At 33.6% G+C, this 7,508-nt stretch overlaps 1 long non-coding RNA gene across 1 annotated transcript; it reads left to right on the top strand.

The window, feature by feature from the left end:
• Nucleotides 1-1,460: 1,460 nt before the first annotated feature.
• Nucleotides 1,461-4,477, top strand: LOC136270911 (uncharacterized). The gene is made up of 2 exons (XR_010708778.1): nt 1,461-1,922; nt 4,181-4,477. It is a non-coding gene; the product is annotated as an uncharacterized lncRNA (long non-coding RNA).
• Nucleotides 4,478-7,508: the final 3,031 nt, after the last annotated feature.

Below are 7,508 nucleotides of genomic sequence, written 5' to 3'. Positions count from 1 at the left end.
TAATGATAGATGCTAGCGGATTAGTTTCATACTTGCATTGACCACCATGCAAGGAAAGAATTTTTATTGTAGAGTAGTGTGACATGCAAGATCTGCAAATATGCAACATAGTTATAACGAAGTCGAAATAAGGCAACAGAGAACGTTCATGGATTGGAAGTTGAAGAAGTATATTGTTATTTGTATTCCTTTCTAATTTGACCGTAAAATAATAATTTTCGGCAGCTAGAAAATCCAGTGTCCTTGCAAGATTACGTGAAAATTCGACAATATATTTACATTCACTGTATGTTCTCCTATTTTGTTTAAGCAGACCGATAGTAGTTCACAGCGCAAGAGAAACTGACAGGATTAAAATTTACACGGTCGATTTCTAACCAGTTCATATAATTATGCAGTTTATCGATCGGTTGGTCGAAAGTTTCAGCAACCTAAGAAAAATCACGGACTACACGAAATAATTATGATGATGCTAGACGAAAATTCTCATATATGAAGACTTGGTAATTTCTTTTATCTCACGTACTAATGTACATGTACATATATATCAACAATAATTTATTAAGGTCTTCCGTTTCCAACGGAAGACCTTTCTATTATTGTGCGGGTTAAGATTATTAAGGTCTTCCGTTTCCAACGGAAGACCTTATTGTTTTCGTTCGGTTTCTTTTTCCCTATTATTATTATTTTTCTTTTTTAGGGTTTTCCGTTTTTCAACGGAAAACCCTTCTGTTATTCTACTGTTTCTTATTATTATTTTTTTTTTTTCCCGCAAATTTTGTGCACGAGATTTCTCGAACATTTTTTGTCTGATTGCTATGAAACTTTCAGGGTATGTAGATGATATTAATATCTCTAGACGTTTTTTTCAAATTTTTAAAATTCACTTCCGGTTATGAGTTATTGCCCTTTAATTGAAAATTGGGGGGTCTTTTGTCCAGAGTTGATCTCGGGAACTACAGATGATAGATGCATGAAATTTGGCGAAATTGTCGGTAACATTTTATAATTTTGCTGGCATGAAAATTTTGGTAATTTCTTTGTTAGTTTTTGAGCTATTTGTCGCCAAAGTTTAAGATTTTTTCGGGGCTGAAATTTTGTTGCTTTTTGTATTATAACCTTTAAACTAAAAATATTTTGTTAATACATATAGAACAAAAGTTGTTTAGAATAACGAGAGCTTTTATTTAAAATTAAGAAAAAAGGGCTGGCCCCTATAATTAGGGGTCAGCAGCTCATACACGTATTTTTCTGATAGCAAAAATCGTTATCATTTTATGAAAAAAAATTAATTTAGTTATTGTTAATATATAAAATAATGTCATTTGGTATCAAATTAAACAAGTTCTGTCCTATATTTTTTTTCAAATTTCATAAAACAAATATGTGAGAATCGTACATGAACGAGTTAATATGTCTACATAGACACACAAGCGAACAAATGCCACATAAGGCCCAGGCATTTACTGCATTACGTTGTGTTGCGTCTTAGATAAATTGTTGTGATTCAATTTCATTTTTTTCATCTATATCATTTATGAATTCAATGAACACACATTATTTAAACGTTCTATGTGCAACTATTTGTCGGGGCGCCCCTGTTTGTGACCCCCGCGCGCGCGCGCCGAATGTAAACAGTAACGAACGGCATTGTAGAAAAGAGAGAGCCGTAATGCAGAAGAGAAGTTGTGTATTCTTTCGGTGTACACATGCATTTTCAATTTGCTGTGAAACATATGAACATGCACAGGGAACAATACTACATATTTGTTTAAGGAGGATATTTTTCTCGTGTGAATCGTTTACGAGGAAATTCTGACAGCCACACTTCTGTCGACGATCAGCCGTTGATAAGCTACGAGTAATAAAGGAGAAAAGATGGACATTAAAGTGTGTGATTTATGTGGATGTTACTGAAGAAGGTGAGGCTTTTACTCCTTTTAAAGTTTCTTGTTAACTGGTTAAAATTTAGTATATAGTATAGATGTACTAGTAAGTACGTGCACACTGTTAGATGTTTTTGTTATGGTGTGGGTGTTTGTTTACTAACGTGTAATTTTTACATGTTTCATGGGTGTTTAGACTCGCTCGAGGTTCATGGGGGACTGGAAAGGGTAACTGAATTTATCTATTTAAAAAAATAACAGATGGTGAATTTTCAACTCAAAATTCAAAGCAGGGTCTAATTAGAAACATATCATATATTCTTGTGCAGAGGACTCCAAATGTAGTCATGAATACCCTGTAGACATAACTTCAAGTAAATAAAATTGTATACTTCAGACTTCAGAGTTAAAACATGACTTTAATATGTTTATGATGCCGATCATTGTATCATAAAAGAGGTATAGCAGACCAACGGGTACCCGGTACATGTACTTGTACATGTAGGTTACAAGTTAGAACTATGCCTACCATTCTACCAGTTCACATAATTTTTCTTGTTTAGCAGTTATGATGTGTACTTAAATTGTCCTTGTTAATGTTTTAAATGTAATTTTTTATTCTCTTTTTTTAATCTGACTACTGGCAGTACTGGCGTGCGAGCAGTTCTCGCCGAGGACCATTTCTCGCTGGTGCACTGTTACATCATATTTTCGTATATAATTTTATGTGTTGATAAAATGACGTAACAATGCACTGGTGAGAAATGGTACTCGGCGAGAACTGATCGCACGCCAATATTGATTAATTACAGACAAAAACTGAAGGTTGCGAGTGTTATTTTTAATCAGTTAATTGAACAACATTGTTTAAAATAATTCTTTATATATGTGACGATCAGACCGGTTTGAATACCAGTGCCAGATAGCTCAGTTGGTAGAGCACCTGACTAGAGATTCAGGGGGCCCAGGTTCAAATCCCTTCATTATTTCTCCCATCCTGTTACAATATTGGTGTTGTGACCAACCCCTGGAACTAACAGGTTAACTCGATCCTGCCAGGGATGATCTTCGAGGGTGAAGATCATTTAAGGGGGAGGAATGTGACGGTCAGACTGGTTTGAATACCGGTGCCAGATACATGTAGCTCAGTTGGTAGAGCACTTGACTAGAGATTCAGAGGGCCAGGTTCGAATCCCACTTTGTTCCGTCGTTATTTCTCCCATCTTTTACATATACATGTATATCAGATATATGACAGATGATTAAGGTCATCACATGTTTTGCAAGATGCAATAAGTGTTAAAAACCTTTACTTTACAACAGAATACATTTAAGTGAATATTTATGTTTCTTGTTATTATTTGGTGTGGTTTTCTTGACAGTGTCGCCTAAACAATTTACCCGCTCCTAAAACACAAACTTTCTTTTTGTGGATTCAGCTTACCGCTGATTGGCTGCTGTTGCAGCAGACAAATAAGATATGCACGCACAAAACACAATGAACTTATCAGAGAATGAGTTGAGTTTATTTAAACTGTTGGAATTTGGGTATTTTTTTTAAAAATGTATACTTGTGACATAACATATATGTGGTACATACAGCTGTAGCTTTATGAAGAAAATTTTTGTTAGACCATATATACCTATCATGCAAGTAAATGATATTTACAAAAAACTTGCAATTTATGGCGCACGAAATATACGCTAGTTTTATAAAGATTGACATACATGTAATGTACCACATTCTTTGAAAAATAATCTATTAAAAATTCTTCATTAAGTTTACTCATACATGTTTTATGCTTATTACACGTAGTATTGTTTTTAAAACATGTAATTTATAAGAAAATAAACAAAAACCCTCGCTAAATTTATTTGCAAACAAAAAATACACAGTAGAATTGATAAAAAATGGTATACCAGAAGCTAATACCAGTACATGTACTTTGACGCTGTTCAGTGGGTAATATTCGTTTGTAATTTACGAATTGAAATATTGACTGTTGCACTACAAGTATGGTAATAAACTCTCTCTCTCTCAAACTCTCTCTCTTTCTCAATTTGATAAGTGTTTATACCTATGAAAAATTTTTAATATTATATTATGACTTGTTGTGCAAATTTTTGATCTTGTACTGCCTAAATGTTATGTCATGTATTGGGATATGTCATACTTATTACACTGCATGGTCAGTGTATTTTTTACAGAAATACTATGCATATGTTAATGTAAACACAGCTATTACTAGTACATGTATGTAAACACAGCTAATTATTTTTTTTATTTATTTCAGCTCAAAACAGACTCTTGTTACCACATGGCTTTTACCGGTACCTGTTGATTCTTGTGGGTCAGCTCCTGAGATTAACCTGTCACCTCTATCCACATGCATATTCCTTGTGTTCTACAGACTATTTACTGGTAATTCAAATTAAATCCGATAATGCATGAACAATAATGGAACGTGAAGAAAGCATCATGCCATGTTGTGGTTTGTGTTTGATAAGAAATTATGAAAACAAAACTAAGGCTGTTTAAAGAAATTCATAATTGCTGTGAAAATTTGTTTTTCAATAAAAGTATACAATTATGTTTCCTTTATTTTTTATTTCATAAAGATATTTAGATGTGTTTACATAATTGAAACCCCCCCCCCCCCCCCCTCTATTTAATTGTCTGCATTAAGATTACATGTAGGATATGTAAATGTACATTTGACTTTGAAATAACATCTGCTATGATAATTACTTTTGAAATGAACAAGAAACAACCTATTTCTACCTTTCTAAGGTATATATGCATAAAAAAGTAGAAAAACATGTCAAATTTGAACATTTTTCATTGAAATCAACTCTGTCTCCAGCTACCTGGGTGTGTTTGAATTTAATTCTAATTTAAGGCAGATGTCTAACTTGTAGGTTGTAACTTACTGTTTTAGCATGGGTAGAAGAAGACTAGAAATCAGAATAGATTAGATATTCACTAAATATGATTGTTAGCTTACTTTTTTCATGAAAACAAGAAATCACAAGCAGGACAGCTGTCTATTTGTTAATTAAAATGGTACAAATCATACAATAAACAAATAAAGATCACATTTTAGAATCATTGATGATTGTTTTCAAATATGTGTGAGAAATGACTCAAGGAAATTGCCACATGTTTCATAAAATTAGGTAAAACATTTCAAACCATGACTTTTTATGAAAATCAAAAGATTGGGGGGTGGGGGGTATACATGTAAGGGTATTTCTAAGTGATGTGAAGCTTTTATCATGATTATATCATGTAGGCATATGTTGTATTGAATAAGGTTTCTTTTTAAAGGTGGTTGAACAAAAGTTGACCTCTAAAAGGTCAGATAAAGATGTTTTACTATGGAGAACCCTGTAAATCTGTGTTTACTAAAGGAAATTGGAAATGGTGGGTTCACTTAAATGGCCATATTTTTATTAAACCTCAATGGAATTGGCAATATGTGGTATTCTTTTTCTCAGAATTGCATTAGCTTTCTTATTCTAAGACAAACCGTCTTTTCATAAAAATGTTAGTGTACTAAGTTAAAGATACAAGGAACAGTTTCGGATAAAGTACTGTCAATATCTTTGTAAAATTGAGAGTGACTGTACTTGAAGGTTTATCATTGTTGCGTAGATTCATGAAATGAATTTTAATGATTACCAATAGTTAGAGGGATGTCTCTTGTTGGAATTGGTAAGCAATATTAAGGCCCCTAATTTTAAGTACATGAGAAGCAGAAATAAATTGTGAAACTTGCGGCTATGACAGATATGTTGACTTTACAGTGAAATTGAAGGTTACAAACGGGAGGTTATATAACATGAAATGTAGGTGGATGGGATATTATATGCCTATTTAGTATTTACTGGGTATGAGGACAATAGCAAGTTTATTGTCCCCCAAGACAGCAAATATTTAATGAGGCAAAGCCAAGGGAAATAGTAGCTGTTGAATGGGACAATAAACTTGCTATTGTCCGAATAGTCAGTTAATTGGTATTTCATTATACAGAAGAAAACTTTATTTGTCAGCGATGCAGAATTTCTTGATGATAAACAAATTAGAGTTAAATCAAACTTTGTATTTAATGCGGCGATCTTATTAGGTCAGAGGTGTTCCGAGTTTAAGGTGATATGGGACACTTCCATGTTGTGACGTATTGTTTATCGAAATAAACAATAAAATAAAGTGTAATTATATAAGTACATGTAGTTTCTTCTCAAAAATGGTCACCTAACTCCTTAGCACAGTGGGTTAGAGGGTTTACTAGGAACCTGTAAGTCATGAGTTCGAATCCCGCTGGGGTTTTTACAATTTTTACCTTTTCAAATATTTTTAAAAGCTATTTTTTGGTTAAATATTGTAAAATTTGAAAATTCTAAACCGGTGAAAAGTTTTCAATTATATAGTACTTTAATCCACATTAATATCGACAGATGTCCCATACCACCTTAAAAAGGAGGGAAATCAAATTCTGCTAATGAATGGTTTTGATGACTATTCACCATGGGCAGATAGCATGGATACTATTTTAGATAAAAAGGCATGTTTATGCGGGCGCCTTCTAGTGATCAATTTGTCGGTCTGTCCATCCGAGATGGCTTGACAGGAGCATAGCTTCTCTCCCCTTGGCCCAATCTGGCTCATACCTCATCCACAGGGTTCCTTTGGTTGAAGGATGTGCAGTGACCTTGAACCATGTTTTTAGGTATAAGGTTAAGGTCATAGCAGAATTATATATATAAAATCCTTGTCTGGGGCATATCTTTTTTCCCTTTGGTCCAATCTGGCTAATACTCACAGAGTGTCTCTATGGTTAAACGATGTGCAGTGACCTTGCATGAAATTTCTAGGTAACGGGTGAAGATCATATCGGATCTTGCAAAAATCCTTTTTTGAGAGCATATATAATTTCTACTAACCCCTATTTGGCTCAGACTTCACATAAGCAGAGCTTTTGAGTAAAGGGTGAAAGGGTGTGTAGTGACCTTGAACCTATTTTCAGTGAAAAGAAATTGTGAAGGTCATATCAGAATTATATTTTTAAAAATCCTTGTCCGGAGTATATCTTCTCTCCCTTTGCTCCATTCAGCCTCATACTTTACCCACATGATGCCTTTGTTCAAAATATATGCAATGACCTCGAATGATATTTGTAGATGAAGAGTCAAGGTCATATCAGATCACACAAAAATCCATATTTTAAGAGCATAGATATACTCTCCTTTTAGCCCCTATTTGGCTAATATTTTACCTTTACAGAGTTTATTGGTTAATGGCGTGCAGTGACCTTGAACCAAGTCTGTCAATGTGAAGGTCATAGCAGATCTTTTTAAAATTAGTTTTAAATAGTAGATTATTTTCCAAATATGCTTAATCTTGGTCAGATTGAACAAAAATGCATGTATGTTAGGGGGAATGAAATTGAATTAAAAGTTCTATGCTAGCTGGAAAAATTTCAAGTTATAGGTCAAGGTCAAAGCAGAATTCTCTGAAATAACATAAGCGGGGCCCTTTGAAATGTTCACCATTTCAATGTTGTCTGGTTCATAGTAATTTTACATAGAAAATATTCACAGAAGTACAGTAAAGTAAACTTT

This window comes from Magallana gigas, chromosome 8 (genome assembly GCF_963853765.1).
Source record: "Magallana gigas chromosome 8, xbMagGiga1.1, whole genome shotgun sequence".
In the NCBI taxonomy this organism is placed as follows: domain Eukaryota; kingdom Metazoa; phylum Mollusca; class Bivalvia; order Ostreida; family Ostreidae; genus Magallana; species Magallana gigas.
The sequence above is the reverse complement of the archived record's forward strand: the minus strand, read 5'-3'. Positions and strand labels throughout refer to the sequence as shown.